Raw genomic sequence first — 11061 nt, 5'->3', positions numbered from 1 at the left:
CTCTGAGCTGGTGCTGAGGCTGGACCAGGCGTAGCAGAAGCAGAAGGTGGCTGGATGGGCGGCTTGGGCCCCCCAGCAGACGAGGCGTGAGGCTGGATGGGCGGCTCGGGCCCTCCAGCTGACGAGGCGTGAGGCTGGATGGGCGGCTCGGGCCCTCCAGCGGAGACAGGCGGCCGGACGGGCCCCTCGGACCCTCCAGTTGACGAGGCATGAAGCTGGTGCGGTTCTCCTGAACCCCCAGCTGACGTGGAAGGAAGCTGAACGGGCTCCTCGGGCCCTCCAGCTGACGTGGAAGGAGGCCGGACGGGCTCCTCGGGCCCTCCAGCTGACGTGGAAGGAGGCCGGATGGGCTCCTCGGGCCCTCCGGCTGACGTGGCTTGAGGCCGGATGGGCTCCTCGGGCCCTCCAGCTGACGAGGCATGAGGCCGGACGGGCTCCTTGGGCCCTCCAGCTGATATGGCTTGAGGCTGGACGGGCTCCTCGGGCCCTCCAGCTGACGAGGCATGAGGCTGGACGGGCTCCTCGGGCCCTCCAGCAGGAAGAGACGGCTGAAGCAGAAGGCAGTCTGAGGCGGAGAGAAAGCTCACGCCATTCCTAGCAGGCTGAGAAGCAACCTGTACAGCAGACGTGGCATGAGGCTGAACGGGCTCCTCGGGCCCTCCAGCTGGAAGAGACGGCTGAAGCAGAAGGCAGTCTGAGGCGGAGAGAAAGCTCACGCCATTCCTAGCAGGCTGAGAAGCAACCTGTACAGCAGACGTGTGGTCCCCTTTCGCCGTCTCCTGAACCTGGGCTTCATGTGGCGCGACTGTGAGAGCAACGCTAGAAAAAATCCTGGATCCTACAGAGTCAGGAATATGGTTTGTGATTTCATTGTGCGCTTCATAAAAACTGTTACACACAATCCTTTCATTATCACAACCCGACTCTGACTGGCCCTTAGTCTTAACCAGAGGTAGGTCGGCCACAGCATGGATGTTTATGAAATCATGGTTAATGGTGGAGCGGTCTTTGGCACCAGTTTCTTCGTAGCTGGGCCCAAAAAAGGGTAACCCAGTACACTCCACTATGACAGGCTCATGAGATGAGAAAGCACAGTCACTCACCTCCGTCATAGGAGGAGTCTGGGACAGAACTAGGACGGGTGCGGACTGGACAGCTGCTGCCCCCTCCTCTCCAGAGACCTCAGCGCAGTACAGACAGTCCTTAGTCGCTCCCTGAGGAAAGCTAGGCAGTCTCTCTTCAGACCCGGTAACTTGTTCACACAACGTTTCAAACCTGGCATGAGGTGGCGTAGCATTTGTTAAATTGTCAGAGGTAACAGAAGTTACTTCTCGATCACCCACACAACTAGGGCTGCTCGCTGATGGTTTCAACACATTAATTCGAAAGTCACATGACACAGAATACTTCGAGTCTGAACCTTTACTCCCAGCATCCGACATTATTTCAGAGAAATCCACCGACTGCAGGTTCGCTGTGTGAGACTTAACGTCCTCATCACTAGTTAACTCAGTAAACCCCTCTGACGTGGTAGGAAGACATAACACAGAAGTACAATGGTTGGTGGCTGTAAACAATGGTGGGTTGGTTATTACAGCGTTGCACTTTACAGACGATCTGTCCTGTACTGCGCTAAAAACCTGTGTAGAGCTGGGTGCTAGGTTAGTGCCGGCGGGCACAGACACATCTTCATTAACGGCAACATTAGAACTGTTGCTCATAGTACCAGGGTTAAACAACTCAAGAACAAGACAGTTATTGTTTGCATCAGCACAACATTTAGGTTCAGAAGTCATGACGCTGAGGACACAGTCATCTTTATTGCTGTTAGGATTGTTAACTGGTTCATCGATGCTGTAACCTGCCGAATCAGCCGGGTCACAGTCAGACAAGAAGTCTTTATTCACAGCAGCCCCTGAAACACTCTCCTTTGACTTAAGGTCTTTGGCTATGGGGCTAGATACAATGTCAGAAACTGAGGCAGTGGTACTCACGACTGGATGGCTGATGGAAGTCAAAGCCTCAGATGGCAATAACCGAGGGACCTCCTTGGGCTGAGGCTCAGAGCGCCGGCGGCGAGAGTGCCGCTTCTTTCTATCCGTGGAAGCGGGCGGGGTGAGCGGTGGAAGTCCCTGGCAGCTCCGGGGACCCCCAAGAGCCAGTCGAGTTCCCCGGAAAGAGCGCTCGTCACGATCAGGAGCGAGCCACGGCTCCCTCCCGAACTCTTCCACTAGCTGTGCGCCTGCGGCGTGCTGCTGCCCCACGTGATCGACGTCCAGGACCCCCACAGCGTCCGCGGGATGCTTCGTGGAGGGCGAGACAGGACGTAGCAGTGCGCGACGGCGGCGAGAACGCCGCTTTCCCCTTGAAGCGGCTGTGGACAAAACCTGACTGTCCCTGGCGACCGGCTCCTCGTCCTCCAACCACATCCGTGCTAGAAAGACAGCAGGGGACGAGTAGTCCGATCGGGGCGGCGAGGGCGGGCGGCAGGTGCGAGGCGGGGCAGTTGGCGAGAACTCCTCCTCGGGGATGAGCCAGGGCTTCCAACGGAGCTCCTCCTCCCGATAAGCCCGCAACACCTGCTGACGCTCATCGTCACCAAAATCTATGGCCTCCATCGCCTCCGTGTGCTGGTCAGTGCAGCTTGACTGTGGCGGAAACGAGGAAGCCGATCCACGGTGAGGCGATGGCTGAGTGGAAGTGGACCTCAGCGTCCCACCTCTCACAGCCTCTGGCTCATGAGGCAGCGGCGATGACACCCGTTCACGGGACGGAGGTGTGGGTGCTGAGGCGGCATTCAGGACCCTCTGGGCCAGCGCACGGGCACGAAGCTCCTCCTTAAGGGGGCCCAGGGAGTCAAACGCCTTGACGAGGTGGGGGAGCTGTCGCAACCGTGGCTCCCGCAACAAAACGGCGTCCACGGCCGCCAATCCTGTGGAAACCACACTTGGATCCGCGCATCCGATGATGCGATCCATAATGCGGCAGAGCCGGTTCAGCTCCTCCCCTACCTCCTCTGAAATGTCCGCTGAGTCCGACATGGTCGCGTCGTACTGTCACGGTCCGCTGTGACAGACTGTGTGGAGAGTGCGTGGAGGACTCAGGTGCAGACACGAGTGACACGGGAGTAAACTTTAAACAAAAGCGAGCCTTTTATTGTGGCTGGTAACGCAAGAGAAACAAACAAGAATAAGGGCAGCTCAAAAGCAATAACTAAACAGAAACCTAAACTGGGAATGAACTAAGGTAAGGCTATGAATACAACAGACCGGGCATGGAAACATGGAGGGTGGGAACACAGACGACGCGACGCAGACTACATGAAACACAGAGACTAAATACACATGAGGAATGATCAGGGGAAGTGGCCACACATGGGAACGCAGCTGACACACATGAACTTAACGACAGGACAGGAGGAGTGAAACTGAATACACTGACAGTGAATGCAGGCCTTCAAAGTAAAACAGGAAACATGAGACATGAACCGGGGAGACGTAGTACAGGGGGAGGTGACATAACTGACAGCATGAACTTGACAGTACAAGACACACAGACATAAACACACGAAGGGCAAGGGAGACGTAATGCAAGGGTGGTATATACAGATGGCTGGACTAACTTAATGAACCTAAACAATCAATAAACATCAAAATAGACTAAACACAAAACACTGGGTCGCACGACCCAGGACCATGACAGAACGCAGACGGACATGTAGAAAAGCGGAAAGACAGTGGAAAAAGGACCGTCTCCAAGTGTCATTTGAGGCACTTAGAGAATCCCTGTCAAGTTACCAGAAAGCTGTAAGAGCAGCAAAACAAAATACTTTTCCAAGATCGTGTCCAACAACTGTCATAAACCTTTTATTTGGTATTATAAACTCAGTTTTTAATCCTCCCACTGCTGATCCTCATATAGCAGTGAACATGTGAGAATCTAATGAAATTCTTCATTAATAAAATTGTAGATACTAGATCCCACATTATTCCTCCCATTTCTGACCCAGGTTTTTATGCTCCAACCTTGGCTGTTTTTGATCTCTTCGAGCCAGTATCCCTTTCATTACTTAATGAAGTAGCCCTTCAAAATGTACCCTGGATATCATTCCACCTAGGTTACTGAAAGCTGTTTTTGACACTGTTGGTACATGTCTGCTTTCTATTGTCAAAAGCAGTCTTCAGTCTGGGTCTGTTCCCTCTGATTTTAAACATGCTGTGGTGGAACCCATCCTTAAAAAGCAGAGTCTGGACTCAACAGTTCTATCAAATTACCGCCCAATCTCTAAATTGTCTTTTTTGTCAAAAGTTCTGGAGAAAATTGTCCTTCTGCAGCTCCAGACCTTTTTAGACCAACACGACATTGGTGAACTAGCCCCAGCTTCTGAATGTTCAACGGTTTTCCAACAGTTCGAACCTGTGTCATTTTTGACTTTAAAGGAAATAATTAATAATCTGAGAAGCTCAAATTCTTTGCACGACATTATTCCCTCTCGTATCATTAAGGATGCATTGAATACAATCGGGTCTTGTATTTTATTTCTAATGAACTTCTCACTGTCATCTGGCTATGTTCCGACTGTCTTTAAACATGCAGTCGTGCAACCTGTCATTAAGAAAAGTTCCCTTGATCGTAACATTCTAGCAAATTACAGGCCGATTTCTAAACTTCCTTTTATGTCAAAAGTCTTAGAGAAAATAGTGCTTCGGCAACTACAGACCTATTTAGAGAGCAATGGTATAAGTGATAAATTTCAGTCTGGATTTAGACCGCGTCACAGCACCGAAACTGCCCTACTAAGAGTCTTTAATGACCTTCTCTTAATTGCTGACTCTGGGCGCTCTGCGGTCTTAGTACTATTGGATTTGACCTCAGCCTTTGATACGGTTGATCATGATATCCTCTTGGCAAGACTGGAACATGTAGTAGGCCTCAAAGGAAATGTTTTATCTTGGTTTAAATCATATTTTTCTGAGAGGTCGTTCTCCGTCTCGATGGGAAAATATTCCTCTTCTTCTGCCCGTTTCCGCTGTGGTGTGCCCCAGGGCTCGGTACTGGGTCCTGTGTTGTTTTCTCTGTATATGTTGCCCTTGAGCTCCATTTTTGAAAAACACAATGTCTCTTTTCACTGTTACGCTGATGATATTCAAATCTACCTTCACCTGACTGGGGATGCTTTATCCTCACCACATCCTCTGTTTGATTGTCTGAGTGATGTCAAGGACTGGTTATCACGTAACTTTCTTACTTTAAATGGAAAGAAGACAGAAATTATTGTTTTTGACCAAAATATGCCTCTGGGACAATTGACTGACACATTTGGGCCTGTTGCTAACCACCTTACTGATACTGCCAGGAATCTTGGAGTTTTCATGGATAGTTCCTTCAAACTTGACAAACAGGTCTCTACTGTGGTAAAAACTAGCTTCCATCAACTACGCCTAATCTCTAAGGCTAAACCCTACATACCACACAAAGATATGGAGAAACTCATTCATGCTTTCATTATGTCAAGACTGGACTATTGTAATTCTCTCTACTTGGGTCTACAATCTTCCCTTCTGCAGCGTCTGCAGCTGGTCCAGAATGCCGCAGCACGTCTCTTGACCGGCACTAGAAAGTTTGACTCTATCACCCCTGTTCTGAAAAATTTACACTGGCTTCCTATCAGATATCGAATTGATTTTAAAATTCTATTGTTTACTTATAAAATTTTGAACAATATGGCACCTGACTACTTAGCTGATCTCCTCTGTCTGTACAGCCCTCAGAGAGCACTAAGATCATCGGGCCAACTGCTCTTGGTGCAACCTAGGTCTCGGCTGAAGACCAGAGGAGACCGTGCCTTTGCCGTTGCTGCACCCAGGCTATGGAATACTCTCCCTCCTCATATTCGCGCGTCAGATTCCATTCAGTCTTTTAAATCACGTTTAAAAACGTATTTGTTTGATCTAGCATTTAAGGCAAATTAGGGCAATTTACATCTGGCTCTGTATTTAGATTTTGTAATTATCTTATATTTTATATATTTGTAATTTATATTTTATTGTGATTTTACTTGTACTGCGATTTTAATGGAAAGCACTTTGGTGTACTTCGGTCTTAAAAATGTGCTATATAAATAAATTTTGATTGATTGATTGAACTATTCCAATCTGGTTTTAAAACGCACCACAGCACTGAAACCGCTCTTTCAAAAGTTTCTAATTACCTTTTAACTTTTACCGACTCGGGAGACTCTGTTATTTTAATATTATTAGACCTCAGTGCTGCTTTTGGCACAGTAGATCACAGGATTCTTATCTCTCGACTGGAACAATGTGCCGGAGTTAAAGGGCTTGCTTTGGAATGGTTTAAATCCTACTTATCTAATCATACTTTCTCTGTTAGATTCAGGGATAAATTGTCTCCAAAGACGACCCTTTTTTGCGGAGTCCCCCAGGGCTCTATCCTTGGTCCAGTCTTTTTTTCAATGTATATGCTCCCAATGTGATCTATTTTTGAAAAATATGGAATTTTGTTTCACTTTTACGCAGATGACTCTCAGATTAACCTTCAACTAAAACGAAAATCTGTGAATCCTCTGAAGGGACTGTTTGATTGTCTAAAAGATGTCAAGGCATGGATGGCTCTAAATTTTCAAAATCTAAATGAACAGAAAACTGAGGTCATTCTCTTTGGTCCTTCTGACCATTATGACCTTGGCCCCTTAGGAAATTATAAAAAACCATTTGCAAGAAATTTAGGGGTGATTTTTGACAGCAATTTAACATTTGACAAATAGATAAATGTAGTCAAAACCAGTTTCTTTCATATTCGCCTAATTTCAAAAGTTAAGCCCTTTCTCTGTTTCAGAGATTTTGAGAAAGCGATCCATGCCTTCATCTCATCTCACCTCGACTTCTGTAATAGTCTCTACTCTGGTGTCACCTCTTCATCAATTGGCTGACTGCAGCTAGTTCAAAACGCTGCAGCACGGCTCCTAACTGCTCCTTGCTCCTCATAGTTAGAGGATGAGTTGCTCCCCTGACCAAATGCGGTTGGGAAACTTGGGGTCTTCTTCATGAAGGCTGGGACGGAGTGGGGAATGGAGAGGAGGGCAGTTGTGGGATTGATTGTGTTGTTGTTGTAACTGATTATCTCTTGTTGTTTATCATTGATGCATCACGTATGTTAATGAGCTCTGAGTCTGGATCTAAAGAGAAGGACTGTAGGCACATGTGGATGAACTGAGCCTTCGAGAGAAGGGCTGAGGAGCTGCAGCGTCCTGGTGGAACTCCGAGATAGACTTGAGGGATTATATTTCTTATCTACACCCCTTCTTGTCAGGATTCCCAAGGAAGAAGATTGGGATGACAAGGCCTGGCAGAAGGATGTCTGTGATACTCTTGTTAGCCTGTTAACTGAAACCTGACTTTCTGAAAGAAAAAATATAGTCAGTGAATGATGAAGTCAGTGTAGTTACAATGATCTTTATATTTGTTGCATGTAGAGAAAAGGTCACTTGTAACTGAGTGTTTTTTGTTTGTTTGTTTGTTTGTTTTTTTCAGATTTGACTGATGATTCTGTTCGTGCAGTTTTCATGTCATGCTGAGCAATGCTTGGCTTTTTCTCCATTCATTCACACAGGAGCTTCAAAATAAAAGCCCAGAAGCTGCAGAGCAGTGAGACTTTCCTCTAGAAGGATTTATAGTTTGTAGACATGGAGTAGCAGTGTTTAAGGTTCAGCTCAGCATACAGGACACAACCAGACAATTGACTAAACAAACTGGACAAACCAATGATGTCCATTTCTGCCCCATGTACCTTTGTGGTTTAGAGTCTAAACAAGCAAGTAGAAAACTTAAGAAAACAATCACGCAAGACTCAGTGACACAAATCCCGCTCTTTGATGAGCCATCAAAGCAGAAATCCTCCGGTTGGTCTGAAAGGTTTGACTAAATTCATAGTGCCAACAAGACTGCACAGCATGGCAACGTTTTTAAATGAGTCTCTAAAGAAAGACCAACAAACAAATTCACCAAAAAAACAAAGTTCAAACCAACATTTAAACCAACGTCCAAACTGTGAGAGGCACTTGTGTCTCAGAGGTCAGTTTGATCGGCTGTCTGAGTAGAAAGCACTTCTTTGGGTTCTTTGGGTTAAGAGGGGTTTGAACACAACCCTTAGCCCCTGAGGAAGATGCTGCACTGTACCTCCCACATTCTGCCTGCCGATCAAACCTCGACCTGCCCGTCTCTTTCCTAACCTTGAGGCCAGCTCTGCCCTCTTGCTCTCAGGTTGTCACTGTTCGTTACACCGATATAGCTTGAAGTGCTCTTTTGTCTCGAGAAGCTTTCACATGTGTGAATGTGTCTGAAAACCAGGTCCTTCCTGAAAAAGAGAGCATTGCTCTCAGTAGCTGAGGCACTGGGGTGAGAAAGTTACTGCTGACCGTCATAGTCATCCCTTACCCAAACAGAACAAATGACGCTTCACAGACCCCCTTAGATCCATCATGAACATCCACCTCACTGAGGAAGAGACGGCCAGGCACACTGATAATTACCCAGAGGTCTCTCCCTCTGTGCTGAATGAAGAATTAGATTCCCTCTTTGTGCACGTTTGAAGGTGACTCAGCCATGCTGCCATGCAGGAAACACGAGTCGGCTTTGACAACGTGACAAAAGAAAATCCAAAGCAGAAGTGATCTTACAACACCAACGCAGAGTCCCCAGCGACCTCAAATTTACCCTATTTTAAGGTTTCATCATCATTCATCAGTGAGCGTCACATCTATCAACATCTGTTCCCATCCATCAGCTGCATGACTGCAGAGCTGCACATGTAACCAAGCAACTGCAGGAGGGCTCTGTGCGTGACTGATCGTAAATGACAGAAGCCCAAACAAACATCAAAAAGCTGCCAGTCCACACAGAAGCTTGTCAGGCATCTTGAATGGAGCTGAGTTGAGCAGGGAGTGAAAACGCCACAGAGTGCAGTGTGGACCGGAATTGAGTTCTGGACCTGCTGCAGATGATCCGAAGGTCAAACTACAAATGTGAAAAGGACATCTGTCACTATGGGGACTTACCTGTACCCGTATGATCTCTACCTGCTGGAGGACAGTCTTAAAGCTCTGTGCTGTACTCTGTTCTGCACCTAAATGTAAAACTTACCTTTGAAATATCGATGTGCGATTGGGTCTAAGGGTGACGAATGATATTTGTACAGGTGAACAATGAGTCACCACTCCGGCTCTCCAAGCAGGTGCTCACAGGTAGCTGGATGACCTCAGGAGGTGTGTTTATCCCTGGAAGGATGTGCTGATATTTCTACGGCTGGGCATAGACTCTGTAGTTCTGTTTCAGAGAAGAAGATGTCTTGCAAAGTTGCTCTCCTGTATTAATGGATCTGAGAGTTTTCACTGCCACCTCATGTCTGAGTTGCAGGGGAGAGTTGAATGCAGAGGTGCGTATGTACCCAAGCATCTGAAGGAGGGTTCGTCACACAGCAGATCTTAAACTACAAATACCTGCCGGTCCGCACAGAAACTGTCAGTAACTCAGAAGCAGAGATGCGATTAGACAGGAAGTCCAGAGACAGCAGTGCATTCTGGGAGCATCAGCAGTCATCAGATCAGACAATCTCAGGAATCTGAATCGGTCCAGAACCTGAAATTTCTTCTTCAGCTAGTCTGCTGATGATTTCCTCATGTGCTTGTGACATCAGCCACCCTCTCTGAGCTTCAGCTGCCAGACTTTCCTCCCAAAAACATTTTCATCCACGTCTGGATTCCTTTTCCCAGCAGTAACTGCTCAGAGCACAACCCCTCATTCTTTCTGTACTGTGGAGGAGGTGCGAAAACTTTTTGGTGTCATTGAACTAAACACACACACCCGCCCTCTCACATCATCTATAATTGACTGAGACAGGACTCTCTTCCAGACACTAAACCAAGGCACAATGTACATTTCAATTCCTTTAATTTTAAATATGTTTATATTGTCTATCCTGTAAAATAGTCAGATGTCTATTCATATTAATGTACAGAATTCACCTGCTTGCTGCTACTACTGCACATTCACCCAGTGTATATACTATATGTCTGTATATATATATATATATAATGTTCTTCCTCTACACACCCCCCCAATTTTTGCACATGTCGAGGAGCGTGTCAGGCTACATTTCACTGTGTGTTATACTTGTATAACTATGCATGTGACAAATAAAGAACCTTGAACCTAATATGTGAGTTTTTCTCCTTTCTTCACACATAATGTTGTTCAAGTGCACGATATCCAGCTGCTCTTTTTCAGTCTGTTTCATTGTTTCTTTTATAACAGTGTGTGTGTGTCTGTGTGTGTGTTTTACTAACTTGTTTGGAATAACTTTTTCCAGCTTTTGCATCCTTATAAACCTCCTGCTATAATCTTGTAAATTTATTATGAACCATGGCTCAAACCATCCAGAGTGACTGTTAAACTTGCGTGTATGCCATCATTATAAAAGTCAGGCCTTTTTGAAACACTGCAGTGATAAAAAATGTATGAGCTTCCTTTGAAAGATAAATTCTCATTTCTTTGGCTACAACAAACCCCAAATGTGATCCAAGACAGGTTTCTGCTGACCTGGTTTAAGTCAGGTGAGTGTGAGTCACATTAAGTGTACAGAAATATGAGTAACTCTAAAGGCTACTCTCACTGTATCAGCGAGCAGCAGTCAGTTCGATGTCTCAGGTGGGCGTCCGTCTGCACTGCCAGGGTTAACGGGCTCTGTGTGCTTTAGTCACGATCTGAAACCCCTTCCATCATCCAAACTTCCCTCTGGATGCCAATGAGTGCAAAACCACAAATTCCATCATTTGTTTATTACTCCTGATCTTTCTAACATGGTCATCTGCCACACAAGGAGCTCTCCTTGTGTGACAGACTGCTGCATCCTCGATGCATAAAAGAGCGTTTCCACAGGTCCTTCCTGCCTGCAGCTGTCAGACTGTACAATCAAAACTGCTCCCAACAAACATAGATGTTTACATCAGCGCTGTAACTTGCACTATTTTATCAACCAATTCACACT

This window comes from Copadichromis virginalis, linkage group LG7, assembly GCF_057382275.1.
Source record: "Copadichromis virginalis isolate Kocher_CV1m ecotype Utaka linkage group LG7, C_Virginalis_male_GT1.1, whole genome shotgun sequence".
Classification (NCBI taxonomy): Eukaryota; Metazoa; Chordata; class Actinopteri; order Cichliformes; family Cichlidae; genus Copadichromis; species Copadichromis virginalis.
This window is presented reverse-complemented; position numbering follows the sequence as displayed.